We start from the raw sequence: 20,585 nt of genomic DNA, 5'->3' as shown, positions 1-20,585 counted from the left end.
TAGCTGAGATTGTGAATGTGGAAATGCTGGCCAAGCCCCAAAACACTTTGTAATGTAAAGAGTTGTAAAGAAACCTGTCTGTGGTAGAACGAGCGCAAATATAGTACAAGTTTTCTATCCCTCTACTGTTTTTTGCAATGTGACTTTGAAGTTCCTCCCATCAGGTGGTGGAGTCTGTTCCTCCACCATACCTGCTCTCCAGTCTGGCCAGTCCAGCAATTTGCTCTGGCCTGTAAGAAACAGCAGAAGTGACAGTGTGTTAGTCCTGAGCCAAGACCTCAAAAAGTCTTGCAAACTTCCATTTGTTCACTTGGAACCCTACCGCTGCCAGAAGAAAGAGCCCAGAATAGTGTGATGGAGGATCAGAATTCATCTGAAGGTGAGCTCAGTCATCCTAGCTGAGACTCTCTTACTCCAGCAAACAGCAGCAAACACAGCCACAATCAGCAGAGCTGCCTATTTGAACCATAGCTGGCTATAGCTGTCAAGGGAAGCTCAGCCAAGATCAGCAGAACCACCCACATGACCTATAAATTCATGAGGAGTGACAAAGGCTTATTGCTTTAAATCACTGGTCTAGGGGCGGTTTGTTATGTGGCGCTAGCTAACTGATACAGAATTATACAGGCATACTTCAGAGAAATCACGGGTTTGGTTCCAGACCACCACCATATCACAATAAAGTGACTCACATAAATTTTTTGGTTTCCCAGTGCATATGAAAGGTATATTTAAATGTTGTCCAGTTGCCCTGGCCAGATAGTTTGGTTCGTTAGAGCACTGTCCTGATTCACAGAGGTTGCCGGTTTGATCCCCAGTCAAGGCACAGACAGGAACAGATCAATGTTTCTGTCTATCTGCCCCCCCTCCCTTCTTCTCTCTCTAAAGTCAATAAAAATATTAACAGACTATTCTGTAGTCTATTTAGTGCGCAACTGCATTAGGTCTAAAAAATACAATGTAGTCTGACCTGTGGTGGCATAGTGGATAAAGCGTTGACCTGGAACGGTGAGGTTGCTGGTTCAAAACCCCAGGCTTGCCCTGTCAAGGAAGCAACTGATGTTTTCCACTCCTCCCCCTTGACTTTCTTTCTCTCTCTTTCCTCTCTCTGAAATCAATATATAAAATCTTTTTTAAAATACCTAATTAAAAAATACTTTATTGCTAAAAAATTGCTAACCATCACCCGAGCCTGCTGGAAAAATGCCAATAGACTTGCTCAGTTTAGCTTGCCATGACCCTTGAATTTATTAAAAAACAAACAAACCAGTATCTGAAAAGTACAACAAATCGAGGCACAATGATATGAGGCGCACCTGTAGCCTCCTGCCTGAATCCTTGCTAACATGTCCAGAAAAGAGGATTAACATGGTCAGAACATGTGTGGCTCTTGCAGATCAATGACAACCCTATGTTTCAGTTTTCCCTGCAGCGTTTCCAGGGTGGTTGTAAGCACCATTCCTGGCTGACCTCAGGACTAAGGCTGAGGGCTTCTGATCTCAGCAGAAAGACTGCCCTTAGTTCACAGAACACCATGTGAACAGCTTTGGCTTCCAAGATGTGATCTGAAAAGCAAGTAAGAAATGGCCTCCTCGATCCTATCAAATCCCTCCTGAAGTATGCTGCTTCGATGAGGAGCCAAATACGCAGGCAGGCCTTTTTTTAAATATAGCTTCTGAAATCAACCTGCCCAGTCTGACATTTAAAAATCAGCTGATACAGGAAAGCAGGAATGGAGAAGTTAGCAACAGCAGGAAAGGGAACAGATCAGAGGCTGGAGCAGAAGAAGACTACGAGCGCCATCGATGCTCAGGAAAGTCTGCATGGGAAACGGAAATGTAACTTAAAAAGAAACAGAAAGGTAACCCATCAAATTCTTCTTTATGATCAAGTACGTCTTTACAGAGATCTGGCCACATAGACCCAAAGCTACTGTCATGCCATTAGTGAATATTCTGAGGATAATTACTGGCTCATGAATAACTGTTTCCCTTTATTTCTGCCCTGTTTGCATTTTGTTTATTTCCCAGGGCTTAACCTTCCCTGCAGAGCATGTGTAAGCATGGGATTCCCTTCACACCCATCTTCCTCCTAGAGACTCATCTCCATTTCTCTCTCCCTTTCCTTCCTTCCTTCCTTCCTTCCTTCCTTCCTTCCTTCCTTCCTTCCTTCCTTCCTTCCTTCCTTCCTTCCTTCCTTCCTTCCTTCTTTCTTTCCTTTTTCTTTTTTGACAGAAAGAGTCAGAGAGAAAGAGACAGATAGGGACAGACAGACAGAAAGGGAGAGAGATGAGAAGCATCAGTTCTTCATTGCAGCTCCTTAGTTGTTCATTGATTGCTTTCTCATATGTGCCTTGACTGGGGGCTACAGCCGAGCCAGTGACCCCTTGCTCAAGCCAGTGACCTCAGGTTCAAGTCAGCGACCTTGGGCTTCAAGCCAGCAACCTTTGGGCTCAAGCCGGTGACCATGGGGTCATGTCTATGATCCCATGCTCAAGCCAGCGATCCCTTGCTGAAGCCGGTGAACTCAAGACAGATGAGCCAGCACTCAAGCCAGCGACCTCGGGGTTTCGAACCTGGATCTTCCACATCTCAGTTCTACACTCCTTCCATTGCGCCACAACCTGGTCAGGCTCATCTTCATTTCTATCAAAATATACATTGCTAGGGCTCTAGCTACTTCCTGACTTAACCACCCCACTCATCTTGTGCCTTATCAATAGTGTCACTCAAAAATTGTACTCTTCTTCAGTAAGTCCTCTTCTCTCCTTTAGGGACTTGTATCACTGTCTGTGGGAAACTCCCAAACTCCAGTCCTGGTCTCAAAGTTGGCACTCAGTTCTAGCTGCCAAAAGACTATCTCTAGGTGGCATTCCTGCAGTTGGCATCTCTCACATAGTACTCCCAAAACCACAGCCATCAACTTCTTCAGACTTAGTCTTCCGTTTCCTCTTTCTTTTATTGACCATATCCCAGGTCATTCATACACAAAAATATTATCACTAATAACTACCTTCCTCTAACCAATCTACAAATTTAGTAACAGCAAAATACCTTGCAAGTGAAATTAGGCATGGCTTTGATAAATACTGAGAGGGAGATTTTCAGGTTCATGGAGTTTGTAAGTAGAAGGACACTGTTTGAAGTAATTTTGTAAAAACAATGAGTGACTGGCAATATGACTTTTCCTGATGTGTTTTCTCATATTAAGATTTCTACTATGGACATTGTTCTTGAATTAAGACAAGGTGGTGATGAACAGAAGGTGGAACCTCAGCTATACTAATTTGAAAAAGTGTGGAAATCAGGATGTTGGTAGAGGAGGCAGGACATAGGGGAACAGAAGCCATTCCCACTACCGAGATTAAAGGCTGACACCTTGTGTTGTCCTATTAAAAAATCAACGGCTAATAAAAATGTAGGCAATATTAACCCAGACTGGCAAAACAGAGATTAGAATTTATCATACAGAACAAAGACAATAAAAATTTAGCAACTAGATTTTCTTTTTCTCTCTAAAAGATATCACACTATCAGTTTTTTTGTTTGTTTGTTGTTGTTTTTTTTTTTACAGAGACAGAGAGAGAGTCAGAGAGAGGGATAGACAGACAGGAACAGAGAGAGATGAGAAGCATCAATCATTAGTTTTTCATTGCGTGTTGCAACACCTTAGTTGTTCATTGACTGCTTTCTCATATGTGCCTTGACCGTGGGCCTTCAGCAGACCGAGTAACCCCTTGCTCGAGCCAGTGACCTTGGGCTCAAGCTGGTGAGCTCGGGGTCTCGAACCTGGGTCCTCTGCATCCCAGTCCAACACTCTATCCACTGCGCCACCGCCTGGCCAGGCCACACTATCAGTTTTTATACAGGCATTTAACAAAGCAAATCTGGAGAGACCCCGGGTATAAATCTCCTATTGATACCTTATTAATTGCTTTATAAAATTCCAGCTTTCTTTCAAATCTGGCTGAATTTCTATCCCAGTCTGTATTATTAACAGATGTTCTATAATGATCGCAATGAAAATTCTGGGTAAAGCCTCCAGGCAGAAGGCACCTAGAGCCTATCAGCGCACCTTAGTAAGTTACTGAGTTAAAACTGACTCAGAGGAGATTTATTTGATGGATTCTAAGAAGGAATAATAACTATGTTTACCAAGTATACGTGCGGTTTGCTGACAAAGCAAGTGGCTAAGGCTTCTCCCAAGCAGCCAGTATTAGGAGCACACCGTATTTTCACATTCCATTAACTGCAGAACCTGAGCTTTTATATGTTTATTTTTACTGCATGGTATATTTTAGCTTTGGCTCTAACAACATTTTCTGTGCAAATGGAAATTGGGTAAGCTTTCCTCCCGACTCTGTATTTGACCCTGATCCTTTACCCAAAAAAGTATTTGTGTCTCTAAACCAAACTTTATCCATTTGAAAATATCAATGCTTAGCAGTCAGTAGTGATATAAAAGGGGACTGGTTTGAGATTTTCAGAGGGGTGTATGGGAGGAAGGGATGGGCAGAGGGGAAAATGACTTTACCAGACCAGCATTGAGTTAAAAAACCATATCGAGGCCTGACCTGTGGTGGCGCAGTGGGATAAAGCGTTGACCTGGAAGTGCTGAGGTCGCCAGTTCAAAACCCTGGGCTTGCCTGGTCAAGGCACATATGGGAGTTGATGCTTCCAGCTCCTCCCCCATTCTCTCTCTCTGTCTCTCCTCTCTCTCTCTCTCTCTCTCTCTCTGTCTCTCCCTCTCCTCTCTAAAATGAATAAAAAAAATTAAAAAAAAAAAACCCATATTGAAACACCTATTCTACACTGTACCCACAACAGAGCACCCACACATACAACCACTGGAGTAACACTGAAGGTGAATATTTTTCAGACAGCATTTGAACAGCATAACACATCGATCTGTTGTATTTTACATCATGTATGATATGGAATTTATATATGTATACTTACACATGTATATATCTGTATGTGTATGTAATATTTGGGGAAGACGGGGCCAGGGTAGGAATGAGATTTTAAGCAAAGGGAGTATCAGGAACTAAGGTACAAGAGAGATGAGACCTTGAACACGGGGCTCTTGGGGACCCTGAAAGAAGCCCACGTGGCCGGGCCAGGAGAAGGGTGTGGCTGCAGAAGGAGACACGGCCGTGCCTGGACTGCCCCGCGTGTGAACTTGCATCTTACAGAGAACATAGTGTGCAGGCCTTGGAACGGTGGAAAGAAAGGATTTAGCGGCTGGTTGTACAGGGCCCTCTGACAGATGAATGGAGAGGCTTGGAGTACGGGCAATGCTAGAAGCAAGTAGATTAGTTGGAGACAGTTCACGGCGGCATTCTAGGTAAGAAAAGAGGAGTGAAGACAGACATTTATAACTTATTTTCTACCAAGCACTTCACATAAGATTCCTTTGAAAGGCTATATTTGAAGTTTTCGTGTGATTTTTCTGAATTGCCATTATAGGGAAAAAATACACAAAGCATATCTGCATTCTATGATTCAATAAACTGACCCTTGAAATCAGAGATTAGAAATTTAACAATATTTTTGTAAGCTTATCATTGTTTTTTCTGTCTTGTATTTTTCTGAAGTTAGAAGCGGGGAGGCAGTCAGACAGACTCCCGCATGTGCCTGACTGGGATCCACCCAGCATGCCCACCAGGGGGCGATGCTCTGCCCATCTGGGCTGTTTCTCCATTGTGGCTGGAGCCATTCTAGCACCTGAGGCAGAGGCCATGGAGCCATCCTCAGCACCCAGGCCAACTTTGCTCCAATGGAGCCTTGGCTGCTGGAGGGGAAGACAGAGGTAGAGAGGAAGGAGAGAGGAAAGAGTCGAGAAGCAGATGGGCGCTTCTCCTGTGTGCCCTGGCTGGGAATTGAACCTGGGACTTCCACACGCTGGGTCGATGTTCTACGACTGAGCCAACTGGCCAGGACTTATCATTGTTTTTAATTCAATATGTAATACTTTTTAGCCTCTGACATCTCATTCAAATCAAATATGCAATCATATATGTGTATATGTGAGTGAATATGTGTGTTTATATGTATGTCTACACATAAAATCTTTAGTCAGCTTTTGATCAGAAAAATTTAAATTATGTAACAATGTTAATGTATCTATAAAATAAAGATATGTGCACGTATCAGAAAATACCTTTTTTGAAATGATGTAGAATGTGGTTATCTATATTTGGAAGAGATGGCTTACAAATAAGTTCAATAATACAAAGGAGACTACCTCTCTATTAATTTTATTTTCTTTGTAAAAAAAACCCCACCAAACCTCCCCACCCCCAAATTTCATAAGGTATTCCTACTTACCTTTAAATTTCTGAGTGAGGCTACCAGACAATAAATTTTACAATATAGAATAGAAAATTTTAATATAACAAGTATTTTATAAAATGTAAATTTATATTTAATATATGAGTTTATATATTATATTTATATTTGTTTAAGATATTCTATTTATCTCTGGTAAAGTAATTAGTGAAGTTATTTAATATTTAAACTTCACACCAAAAAATAAATAAAAAATAAGCTGCTTTAAGAAATTTTTAACAGTTCTCTTAAATAATAGCTGAGGATATAAACAGGGGAAAAAATCTCTTACAGAGTTATAGCATGAGATTCTACACACAAAGCATTTTCTCTGTTCAAACTGTAAAAAGATACACAGTAGAAAATAATTTTGAAGATGTGGTTTGACAGGTTCTGGTGTTTAGAGTCTAACAGAAATCCTAACTCAGTTCAGCAACATTTTTGTTAGATTACACTTACAATGTATGAGTGTAAAAAAGAACTGTAGTACTGTCACATGATAAACTAAAAACCAAGTTGAGCTTTCTTTTATGAAAACTGAGGAGCAATTCAGTTTTCATTATATATTTTATCTTTCCTGTTATCTTTTATAAAACCCCAGTCTCTAATTATAATTTTTCTAAGCCTCTTGATCAACACTGTATTAGAGAAATGACTCAACAAAAGGAATGCACCCCAAGCACTTAGAGCATGTTTGGCACATAATAGATGCTCAATATATATATATTTAATGAATGGATGGATGCAAATGAGAATTCTGACTCTCTGATTGTCTTTTAATAGTCACGCATTGTTGACTCATATGAGATAGGATTAGGTCCCAATTCACTAGCTACAACAACATTCTGGACAACTGGCTCTCCCCAAGTTGTAGAATGAAAGACAGTTTCCATTCTAAATTAGGCAGATGATACTACAATGACAACAGCGAGCTCTGCTTCTGTACTTGCAGCATTTGAATTATCCCGACCCCCCCAAAAAAGTCGGGTGTTATCATTTCTACGACATCCTAAATAAGGGAACACTTTCATAAGAAGCAGAGCATGATCGAAGATACATAGGAGGAAAAACTGAGCTAAAACCAAAAGATGGTTAGCCATCTGAAGTCAGATTTATGAATTTTGACATTTAAAGGTTTTCCCCGCCTTCTGAACTGATGACGATTGGTCAGCAGAACACACTAGACAGCAATGTACAATACCAACTCTGCTAGATCTACACAAAGACAGAAGAGGTGGCCTCCTCCACAACAGAATTATAAGAGCAAGTGAAATGTTCATCTCCCCTAAAATGTCTTCTTTGTCTAGTTGCTCTAGTTCTGAAAACCCCCAACACAGATCACCATTCATAAGATACGATGGCTCTCAGTCCTTCATGCATATCAAAACAGGCTTTGCATCAGAAGCCACATAAATTTAGATAACCCCGGGGCTTCACTCCAGACCAATCCAATCACACTCTCCAGATGAGCAGTTATTTAAAACGTCCGTGGATGACTTTATGAGCACAGAATGTAAGAACAACTAATGTCTCCAGGAAATCCTTATATGCATATAAGTCACTGAAAAGGGTAACACATTAATTCATCCCTCTATTCATTAATGCATTCATTCGAGAACAATTAATTATGCAACTACTGTGTGACAGTAGCTGTGTGAGAAAATGCAAAGTAGTAAGAATATTAACAGTCACCCTCGTTATTAAAAACTCCATACAGTGCCAGGGCTGGCTTCACGGTTGTGCCACCTGTGCAGGGCTTGGAAGAGTCCCATATTTAGTGTCATCCTCTGATGCCACTATTAAAATTCTTGATAATTTTGGGACACAGGGCTCTGCTTTTTTATTCTGCACTGGGCTCTGCACTCGCCAGGCTGGGAATATCAAAGCTCAGGTATGGTTGCCCCGCTTTCTTCATCTCCTCTCCCATCAACAGTATCGCTCATACAAATGAACGAATCTTTACTGAAAACGGGGGCGGGGGGTTTGATGTATCATCCCTGTGCTAAAATTCATCCGCTATTTCCTCTCATTGCCTCATCTCTTCCCTGCTTGCTGCCATTTTTTTCTACCTGCCCCCAAATGTTGCTATCTTATGGCAACTGCCAAGACAGGGTAGCAAAGCTGCCACAGGAGTATATAGAAAGGATAGTCATACTCAAGTGTTCAGAAATGCTTCCTGGGCAGGCTGAGGAGTTGACAGCCTAATTTTAAGGTGGAGTCAGAGGAATTCCCTATACACAAGGTTGAAAACTGTGAGTGGCTTAGAGGAGGTCGAATCACAGCCATATTCTTGCATCAGAGGAAACAAGGACATACCTTTGGGGACTCCAGGAGGGGCCGCGTGAGGCAAGCCCTAGAGACTGCATAGCCGGAAGGATATAGGAGCAAGACACCAGAAACAAAGGGGGCGGAGTGAGAAAATGCAAGGATGCAAGAACATTTACATTCATCTCCATTATTAAACACTGAGCACCACGGCTGGCTTTGAGCGTACGCAACCTGTGTAGTCACACAGGACCCCACATTTAGAAGCACCCCAGGCTAGATTTAATGTTCTGCTGTCACTGTCTTGAAATCCTTGATAATTTTTGATAAAGGGACTCCGCATTAGCACTATGCAAAATGGTTTACATGCATTATCTTATTTAATCTGTGCAAATCCAGAACATATCACAGCGATTTAACGGATGAGCAAACCGAGATGGGGGTGGTAATGTACTCTGCCAAGCAGTACAGCCCGAGGAAGTGACGGAGCCAGGATCTGAACCTGAGTTCTTCCTACTGCCAAGGGGGGGGTGTTTAACAACAGTGGTCGGCAGCTGGCTTTCCAGGTATCGACAGGACCAGGTGCCTTGGTTGGCTAGAGTGCAGGGGACATGAAGGGGACTATCAAAAGACAGAACAAGAAGGTTGAGTGAAACTGGATCCCTGAGCAGTGATGGATTCCTTGCTTTTGGACGGAAAGGGGACATGATCAAGGCTGTGTCTTAGAGAGTTAATTATTGTAATAGTGTATAAGGTAATTTTGAGGAGGACAAACAAAAAAGCATAAAATAGAAATCTGAGGACCACCTTTGTCCTTCTAACACGAGGTAACAGTTTTAATAATGAAAGCTACTGACCCTGGCCGGATGGCTCAGTGGTAGAGCATCGGCCTGGCATGCGGGAGTCCCGGGTTCGATTCCCAGCCAGGGCACACAAGAGAAGTGCCCATCTGCTTCTCCACCCCTTCCCCTCTCCTTCTTCTCTGTCTCTCTCTTCCCCTCCCGCAGCCAAGGCTCCAGTGGAGCAAAGTTGGCCCAGGTGCTGAGGATGGCTCTGTGGCCTCTGCCTCAGGTGCTAGAATGGCTCTGGTTGCAACAGAGCAACGCCCCAGATGGGCAGAGCATCACCCCCTGGTGGGCATGCCGGGTGGGTCCCGGTCAGGCGCATGCAGGAGTCTGTCTGACTGCTTCCCCATTTCCAACTTCAGAAAAATACAAGAAAAAAAAATAATGAAAGCTACTGTTTAACAAGCATTTACTCTGTGTCAAACACTGTACCTGGATGATGCTATTCAATCCCTAGTAAAACCCTACAGGGCAAGTACTTTTTATCATCCTTGTGTTATTGCTAAAAAAAAGGGGGAAGCAAAGGGAATTTAAATATCTCGTTCCCAGTTACACAGCCAGTGAGCAGCAAAGACTTTTTTATTTAACTCTGGATCCTGTGATTTATACCCCAATAAATATCTTAACAAGATGTTCTTTTCATTAAAAAGGTTCTAAATATATATGGAAAAATTTTAAATATAATACATATTAAAGAATACTGTTTAAAAAAATAAAACAAAACCCAGAAGGGAAGAATTTTAGCAGTTTTGAGAATCAATTATAAAGCAACTCCAATTAAAACCTTTTGTTTCGGGCACAACAACAGAAAAGCAGATCAATAGCACAGATTGGAAAATCCAGAAATGGAATAAATCATTTTTAAAAATGTAATGATTACACCAGCTTCCAGTAATAATAATAATAATAATGTGTTAGAAACAATTATTTAACAAACCAAGTTGGAATAACTGGATGATAATTTGGGGACCCACCCAGATTAGATCCCTATTTTTACACTGTACACAAAAATAACCTTCATATTGATTAAAGAGTTAAATGCAAAAAAACTGAATTACAGAAAACCAGCAGGAGGTGGAATAGAATATTTATCAGATTTGTGAAAGAACATCAACTTCAGCTTTGAAGCAGTGGAATAAATCATGAAGGAAAAGGCTGACAGATTTGAATACATAAAATTTTTAAAACTTCTGTACAATAAAAAAAGATAGCAAGACTAAGATAAAAAGGACATTATACTTAGGGCAATATTTGTATTCCATCTGACAAAGAGGGCTTTAAAACTCAAACTATATATATATATATCCTCATTTGAATTGATAAGGAAAACATCAGACCTCAAAATATGAATATGTAGGATATGGAAAAAGCAATGAACACACAAAGAAGCACAATCAGTAAAGAAAAAAAAGAGAAAATTGTTCAGCACACCAATAATTAATATAATAAAAATAAAGCAAACTTAAGATTTTTCACCTTTCTAAATAACACTTCCTGCCTGACCAGGCAGTGTTACAGTGGATAGAGCGTCAGACTGGGATGCCAAGGACCCAGGTTCGAGACCCTGAGGTCGCCAGCTTGAGCGCGGGCTCATCTGGTTTGAGCAAAGCTCACCAGCTTGGACCCAAGGTCGCTGGCTCGAGCAAGGGGTTACTCGGTCTGCTGAAGGCCCGCGGTCAAGGCACATATGAGAAAGCAATCAATGAACAACTAAGGTGTCGCAACAAAAAACTGATGATTGATGGTTCTCATCTCTCTCCGTTTCTGTTTGTCCCTCTTTCTGACTCTCTCTCTCTCTGTCTCTGTAAAAAATAATAAATAAACAAATAATAAAAAAATAAATAAATAACACCCCCCCCCAAATGGCAACACCCAAGGTTGACATGGTTGGATGAATGGAAACTTGTCTAGTTATCCCTCCCTGGTGGCACTATGAGTGGATACAACCTTCTAAAAATCAGTAGTTCTACAATACATAGCCAGAGTTGGGCTCAAAACCACACTGATTTTCATAATCAGTAATTCCATCTTGAGCACTTTATCTTCTGGAAATAATAAAAGCAAAAGTGAATATGAGCACAAAGATGTCCATAATGACACAGACAATTAAACAGGGGAAGATATTTTGAGCTTTTCTCACCAGAAATTTAGTCCAAAGGGATGAAGAAAGAAACAGAGGTAGTGTGAATGGAAGTAACATTTAAGAGAAAATCATGAAATATTTCCTTTAAGGTTGCCAGAGCCTGGGTGTATCTATCAATGGAGGGGAGCAATATCTTAGAGGTAAAAAAATAAAAATAAAAAAAATCAGAGAATGGGAGAGAGAGGAAAGGAAGGAGAAAAGTGAAGATGATGGGAGGGAAGGGAAGGTGAGACGGAAGGCGGTATGAAGTCCCGCACGGGACACTCAAAGGCAAACAGAGAAGAGACTGTTGTGGAGATGAGGAACATGTCTTCCTCTGGAGTAAAGACAAAGAGACAGAAAACATTTGAAGTGAAGACAAGGATCAATTTGATCCTTTGACAACTTCTTACTCAGGCAGGTGTATCTTGGTTTGGCACAAAATCGGGTACCCCGCACACCAGAATGTTGTAGTTATCCAACAATTTGTAACAGCATTTATTCAGTCAGCATTTAGTCACTTCCCAGCTAGGAAAGGAAAAATGAGCAGAAATGCCACCAGGGGGCAGGTTTGGTACTGGCAAAGGAACTAAGAAGATTTGCAAAAGTAAAAAAGTCTTTTCCTTCAGCACAGGGTTCATTTTTGTTTTGCAACAATAAATACAGCATCTAGTCCAGAGAAATTTCCTTAATGGCTGTGTTAGAGGTATAAATTTTGCTCTATAAACTCAGGTGAGCAAGAACGTATAAGTGCCTTATATCCTTATTTCTTTTAAATAAAATTAAATCCAACCTCAAGACACCGTTTCTACGAGGCCAAGTTAAAAGCCAATCTCAGTCATTGTTATGGCTCCCAAAGCCCCAGAGGGTCCCATAGAGGCTCTGAGACTCTCTTAGTCAGTGCAAACATTTAAAAGAAAGAACAAAATAATTTTTAATAAGGACATCTATACTGGTCTGGCTTTCCTGGGGAATTTAAGTTTTTACCTATGAAAATTCCTGTCTAAGCCTCTGAAAATAATAATTAAAAACCAGAAAGCAATATAAATAAATTAACTAATAATGACAACAATTTAAAAATTTTCTTCTCTGTGTTGAAACGTATTGTTTCACACCAAGCAGAACTCATGAACTTTGCTGTTATGGGCGCATATCCAATAAGAATGTTGTTGGAATCTTTTGCTGCTTGAAATGTTATAAATCCAATGTAGTACAGCCTTTTAGAAAGACTGTGACTGTACAAGTAGGGAAGAGAGATGAATGTAAAAACCACGAAGCATTCAGAGCATCCCGTGTCCTTAAGCAAAGGGATACCCCATTTCCCCTGCTGACTTCTGAAGACGGCCATACTTTACATGGGATGTACCCAAGTGGCTCCTTGACTCTTCATTGCAGAATGACACAAGAAGAAACCGATTACAGCTTATTAGAATAGCTGACAAATTGTAGAATGATAACATCTCTACCTGAGACAATATTTAATACCACTTTAGCTCAGGTATTAATAGTGTGAGGAAAGAGAATACAGTGTCTACAAGACATAGATAATTCATTAGTAAGCGTTTTCAAAATCTATACCCCAGCTACTATCAGAATGAGGGCCTCTCAAGTCACATTCAGAGAGATTTTCTTTGAAAGGCTTTACTATGTAAGATTTTCCTTAAATGTAAATTTTAAAGAAAGTGCACCTTTAAAAAAAGGAGGGATCTCCGCTAGGAAACAGGATTTTTTTGAAGACTATATTATCAAACTTGTATCACAGGATTAAAAAAGAAACTCATCTTTGGAAATGAAACAAAACATAAAATACTCTTGCGACTTTAAAGAAATGGGTGATTTCAGCGGTAGAGTGTCGGCTTGGCGTGCGGGGGACCCAGGTTCGATTCCCGGCCAGGGCACATAGGAGAAGCGCCCATTTGCTTCTCCACCCCCCCCCTTCCTCTCTATCTCTCTCTTCCCCTCCCGCAGCCAAGGCTCCATTGGAGGAAAGATGGCCCGGGCGCTGGGGAGGGCTCGTTGGCCTCTGCCCCAAGCGCTAGAGTGGCTCTAGTCGCGGCAGAGCATTGCCCCATGGTGGGCAGAGCTTCGCCCCTGGTGGGCGTGCCGGGTGGATCCCGGTCGGGCGCATGCGGGAGTCTGTCTGACTGTCTCTCCCTGTTTCCAGCTTCAGAAAAATACCAAAAAAAAAAAAAAAAAAAAAAAAAAAGAAATGGGTGATTTAGTTTGCAATCCCCAAATGCGTGATTGGATGTGTCAGTGGCACAGATGGGGATGGAAAGAAAATCAGAATCAGAATCCTCAAAAATATAGAGGCTCTCAAAATGTGTATGAGTTCTTATGCACATCTGTGAACACACACACACATGCACACACACAACAGAAGTAAATGGCACATAGCACAGGGCACTGAAGCCCCACCTACAATCCCAGGAAGTGGCCCGTTTGGGTGTCTTCCCTGTGAGGGTCTCAGGAAAGCACAACCCCCTCCCCTGTGTATGCAGTCTCTTCTTCAAGTGCTGTTCATCAGAAACCTGCCAAGGAGAATACTACATTCTCTCTAAAGATTATCCGGAATGCCATATCAAGTTCTATGCCAAATAAGCAATAAAACAACAAGCCCAACAAGTAGGTTCTGAAAGATTTACTCCTCTTCTACTGTTGAAGAGAAAGGAGCCTGTTATAAATGACTTAGTCACCAATCTGCAGGTCAGCAAATAAAAAAAAAATAAAGTTGAAATGACCATGCATGAGTACAAAAAGAAAACTTGTTAATTACTCTTAAGAATGTAAATTTTGTTGGCATAATGTAGAATGATTTATGAAATGTCAACCAAAGAGGAAATCTTCTGCTTCATAACATTGAGTAATGATGAGACAAAACAAATGGATGAAGTTTTCAATTATATTCTCTGGGTCTTGTGCATTCCAGTTTATCTTTGTGGTCTATCCCCAACTTTCGTGCCCCAATATCTGATCACTGGGATAAGGCTTCAGAAGAAACAAACACGAAAACCTATGCTAGGCAGTCATGTTAGAGAGCAAAGTTGAACTCTATCACAATGTTGGAAGCTTTCATGGAGCCCTGGGAAGCTTGCTAAAGATCTCAGAATAGACCATCAGGGCAATACCTCTGAATTTAAAATCAATGCAGATAGTGTGAGAATTTTAATAAGAAGAGAGAAAAAGAGAGATGGGAAGAAAAGACAAATTATACACTATGTCTGGGGGAAAAGTCATGAGAGAAAATAGTTTGCAAACTAATTGATTAAACAGTATATAATCATGATCTTCTAACAAAACTATCCCTTGTGTATAAGAAAAAAAATAGAACATCTCCTTTTTTCTTTCTTTTTCTAGAGAGAGAGAGAGAGAGAGAGAGAGAGAGAGAGAGAGGGAGATAAGGATAGGGACAGACAGGAAGGGAGATGAGAAGTACCAATTCATAGTTGTGGCACCTTAGTTGTTCATTGATTGCTTTCTCATGTGTGCCTTGACTGGAGGGGGGGGGGCCTCCAGCCAAGCCAGTGACCCCTTGCTCAAGTCAGCAACCTTGGGCTCAAGCCAGTGAGCTTGAGCATCCATAGGGTCATGTCTATGATCCTACGCTCAAGTTCAAGCAGTCAACTGCGCGCTCAAGCTGGTGAGCCTGTGCTCAAGCAGAATACGCCCACACTCCAGCCGGTGACCTTGGGGTTTCAAATCTGACACCTCAGCATCCCAGGTTGATGCTCTATCCACTGTGCCACTGCCTGGTCAGGCATAGAACATCTCTTAATAGTTGTTTAAGATTTTTAATTTTATCTTTTAAAAATTTTGTGTATTTTAAATATAAATATATATATATATATATATATATACACATACACACACACACACACACACACTATATTTATAAAGTAATATGGCCCTGGCTGTTTGCTGGGTGGATAGAGTGTTGGCCTAGTGTACAAATTTCCTAGGTTTGATTTTTGGTCAAAGTACACAAGAAAAGCAACCATCTGCTTCTCTCTCCCTCCCTCTCCCCCTTCTCTCCCTCTTCTTCTCCTGTAGCCAGTGGCTTCATTGGTTCAAGCATCGGCCTCAGACAGGGCTTCCAGGGAGATCCCAGTTGAGGTGCATGCGGGAGTCTGTCTCACTATCTCCTCTCCTCTCACTTAAAATAATAAATAAATAAATAAAGTAATAAAGTAATGTATGGAGATAATTTGGAAACAACAAACACACGTGGGGGTAAATACTCAATTACTTTTTCCAGTTTATTTACCTGTTAGGAATGTGTAGTCAAAACCTGACTGGTCTTTTTCTAGATAAGCACTCAAGGGAACCTATGGCTTCTCTAGGTCAATACTGTACACTTTGGTTTCTTATTGTTGTTGTAGCTTCTATTTTTGCAAAAGCAATATACATTAATTGATGGAAATGAAGAAATTATAGAGAACTAGAAAAGAAAGAAAAAATTACCTTCAACTCTATCTTTAATATATAATATTTTGATATATGTTGACTATCCCTAATCTAACCAAAACTAGTATTTTTATATATATATAAAATCTAACCAAAACTAGTATTTTATATATATATATATATGTATCTATACACAAACATGATTTTTCAAAATTGTTATCAAACCCTATTAGCTGTTTTATAACTCATTTTAAAATTAATAGTTAATTATGGATATGTTGTTGTAGAACAAAATTTGAATTATCTATGTACTAGAAATTTGAATAAAGTTATGCACTAAAATTTAACCATTTCCCATGGTTGGATGTTTAGATTCTTTTAAATGTTTCGTTATTTTAAATAATGGCTCTGAACCCCTGAGTAGCTTTTCTGCTCTCACAATTCTGTAACTACTTCAAAAGGATACCTGTCTATAAGTGAAGTCACTGGAAGAAGATATATGCCAAATTAAGATACTTGATATGTTTTATAAAGTTGGTCTTCAGAAAATTGTCCAGATTTATGTGCCCATTAACAGTTATAATGAATCCCATGACATTCTCACCAACACTAGGCATTAACATTAAAACCACAGTCATTTGGCAATTTGATTAGCAGAAAGCTATCCATTACCTAGTTCCTAACCAGTTTCCTGAGTAGTAGAAAAACTGCTCAAACGCCTCTGGCTCAGTTCATTGGTTCAGGGGTCTCAATCATGGAAGCCGCCATTTATTGAATTGAAAATACACGGAGGCCTTTGGATGCCATGCTGATGGGACTAGATTTTATCCTGGGGACCAGTCAGTCTCATGGGAACGGTACTATACCCCTCAGGAGTATTTTGGAAATTTGGGCAGATATTTTTGTTTGTACAATGCATGGGGTTGCTACTGGTGTTTAGGGGGTGGGGGACCAGAGAGAGATGCTCACTGCCCCGCAACAGAGCAGAACAGTCTTGAACAATGAAGAACTGTCCCATGATCACACAGCTTCTAAATATCCCACTGGACATGCATGAGGGGGGACGCCTGGGTACAATGATCCAAGCCCGGAACCTAATTCTATTAATATTTTACACACTAATGCAAAATATTCTGTGCCTATTTTTAATAAATACTAAATTTTTTGTTACCAGGTAAATCAAGGGGAAAAATGTTTTCTTTAGAGCTTTACCAAGGGTTATGCACCATTTAAAAACTTATATCACTAATACCACATCATTTCTGTTATTTACCTTTACTGTGATTCTAAGAGTATGTGTGAGAATTTTATTACTTCCTTGTGTCTTCTAATATGGACATGCCCATGCATTTATGCAATGAAATATGTCTTTATTATAAATTAACTTACTTCTTCTTATTCCATTCTGTAAAAGGCCTTCTATTGCCTTTTACAAAATTAGATGTAGGGAGGTCATACGTTTCTACTGGTTTCATTTTGGGAGAGTAAAAGAAATATTAACAATATTTATTTTGAACAGTGGTCACTGGGTCCCTCGGGTGGAAAGCTGCCGTAGAGAATAAGAATCTATTCGGAGGCAGCCAGCAGGAGAGTGACAGGAGGAAGGAGAGCTGCAGGGGTGAACGTGCAGACAGCAGGAAAATAAATGGGAAGAGGAGATGGCAGGAGGCAGAGCCCAGACAGGAGGCAAATACAACCTGGGCAGGGAACCAATGAAGACCTAGAATGCTGCAAGGCTTGAAGGAGTCAGACAGAAGAATGTTTTATAGGAGACAGCTGAAAAAGAGAAGTCATTGGGACCCAGTGATTAAATACAGTGTCACAGAGTGATTGTCGCAGTGTTATTAGATTGCAGAATGATCGTGTTCGCACCCACATTTGCAAACACACACACACACACTACAATACACATATACGCCACTTGCACACCCTGAAACACCAGACTCAGCACCGAATCATCCCTCTCCCCTCCCGTTGTCAAAGGAGAGACTTAGCACACCGTTGATTCTGAAATCTGACAGCTCAACCTGACGCTGGGCTGAATCGAAGAAGCAAAGCCTTCCTCGGTTTATTTATTTGTTTGTGAGTCTCCATCCAAGATAAACCTCAAAATAAATTTCAAGTGCGCTTTAAGTGCACTCCAGGTTATAAATCATATATTGCATTCTTATACTACAGTAAGCATAAAGCCACATAGATCAACAATAGATATATTTATGCTTCCCTTCTTGCCAAATTCATGCACACTCACCCATACAAAGAGAGAGAATACAAGGAAACTAAGAATCTGAGAACCAGTGATAATTTGTCTGCAGTGTACATGCTTACTAACCAGAAGCAGCCATAACAATTATATAAATAATAGTATATCAGACCAGACAAGAAAACCATTGTTCTAAACGGCAGAGAAATTATTTCAAAATGAAGAGATAGAAAATCATAGATGTTAACCATAAGAGAATCAAAACTAAAAAATATTGAGGACTAGAAAACAATGTCCTGATTTAAATTCTTGTGTGTGTGTGTGTGTGTGAGAGAGAGAGAGAGAGAGAGAGAGAGAGAGAGAGAGAGAGAGGGACAGAGAGAGACAGACAGACAGGAAGGGAGAGAGATGAGAAGTATCAACTTGTAGTTGTGGCACTTTAGTTGTTCATTGATTGCTTCTCATATGTGCCTTAACTGGGCAGAGGGGGGGGAGTGTCTAGCTGAGCCAGTGACCCCTTGCTCAAGCCAGTGACCTTGGGCTCAAGTCAGCAACCTTGAGCTTCAAGTCAGCAATCTTTGGGCTCAAACCAGCGACCATAACGTTATGTCTATGATCCCACACTCAAGCTGGCCACTCTGTGCTCAAGCTGGTGAGCCTGCTTCTCAAGCCAGATGAGTCTGTGCTCAAGCCTGTGACTTTGGGGTTTTGAACCTGGGTCTTCGGCATCCCAGGCCAATGCTCTATCTACTGCACCACCACCTGGTCAGGCTATATTCTATTTTTAGTTAGGCATAACTGTTACATGCTGAATTATCTGATTTTAGCTTTTATATCCATCCTCAATTTCACATCTTCTGATAAGAGATAATGTAAATATTTCTTTAAATACTAAAAAAGTGAGCCAAAAATATCTCCAAACATATTGGGACCCTTGTCTGTGCAGTAGTACTGTCAGCAAACCACAAGTATCTCATTCTCGGTTGCTTTTCTTAATAATCAAAATGTGAGAAAAATGGCAACCACTTCCTTCTCAACTCTAGCTATCAACTCCCCATTCCACAAAAAATAAATTAAATAAAGTAAAATAAAATAAAATAAAAGTCTGTTGCATTTCATCAAAGTGGAAAATGCCCTTAGAAACCTCGCCATTAAATTCTCACATATTTCAGTTCTTATTTTTTTAATGGGTCATGTACCATTTGAATGTACTCTTTAGTACTTTCTTATTTGCAATGTGTGACAACAATGCAAGACAAATCCCAGGGACTATGTTAATTGCCTAAAATGGGTAACGAAGGGCTTGTCTAGACAAGCATGGATAACGCCATCCATCTCTCCCCACTTCTGCTACCTGATCTCAGGTTTGGCAAGAGGCAGAATATTTATACATTGGGTATGCATTATGCTACAATGCACAAGGTTTAATGAGACATAAATAAGTAGAAAATGACCTGAGGCTAAAAGGAGATGCTGCAGGTGAGGTTACAGCTTGATGAGGTTTGAGCTGGTTGATTGGATTAGGTGGCTGATTAGATTAGGTGGCTGATTAGATTGGTTCGATGATTAAAGGCCATGGTCTTCCCTTTTCCTCTTAATTGGGCACAAATTCCAAGCTCCTTGTCATGGGAGATGAGAACCCATGACCAACCCTCTGCCTGCTGCTCTCATCTCACCTCGCTCACCTGCCCCCTCTGCACCCCTGTGGTTTTTGAATCACATTCTCCTCTCTGAGAACTCCGGGTCATCATATTGTCATTCTTCCTGGAATCCACTTCTTTACCAATTGTCCCCTGGCTTACATCTAGTAATTGTTCAAGACTCAGCTCCAGTGTCACATAATTGGGACAGATATCCTTTCTTTCGGCTTCTACAGCAAACAAGGTTCGTCGCCATCTAGGCACCTCCTAGTTACCTTGTGATTGTCTCTGCGCTCATTTTTCTCCTCGGGTAGGAGCTTCCTATGCGCGGGGACCAAGACTTTCTGATGTTTGTATTTCTAGGACACAGCATACGGAACCCTCAGTAAATGTTTAATGCCTGCTGACTAGGAAGTTCTTCCTTTTCTTCTAAAGGTCAAGAGAGAGCCACTGACTATAAAAGCTGTTCAAACGACCATCGATTTCCCCATTGAGAGGAGGGAGGCGTTTGCAGGTCAGAGCTGGTACTATCCAGGGTCATAAAGCTGGCTGTGTTTGAGAGGGAAGACACAGGGATAGAGGATTACCTAACTGCATGGCGCCAACTGTCATCAACTCTCACTCTATCTGCATGTCATGGCCACAGAATCCTCAGGGAACTCCCAGTGTTCACGTCAACATACACTATGTCCATGCAGCAGGGGAGTGGGGTCAGGGAGTGTTGACGCAAGAAAGTGCATAGCCCTAGAAATTTGGGTTAGAAGCAGGATTTCATTG

General features: G+C 40.9%; 1 protein-coding gene across 2 annotated transcripts in view; it reads right to left on the bottom strand.

Annotated features, from left to right (window-relative positions):
* The window catches only part of GADL1 (glutamate decarboxylase like 1), a 190,167-nt gene that overhangs the window by 47,008 nt on the left and 122,574 nt on the right, over positions 1-20,585 (bottom strand). The window lies entirely within an intron of this gene.

This window comes from Saccopteryx bilineata, chromosome 10 (genome assembly GCF_036850765.1).
Source record: "Saccopteryx bilineata isolate mSacBil1 chromosome 10, mSacBil1_pri_phased_curated, whole genome shotgun sequence".
NCBI classification, from domain to species: Eukaryota; Metazoa; Chordata; class Mammalia; order Chiroptera; family Emballonuridae; genus Saccopteryx; species Saccopteryx bilineata.
Note: the sequence above shows the minus strand (reverse complement) of the source record. Positions and strands in the feature narration are given on the sequence as shown.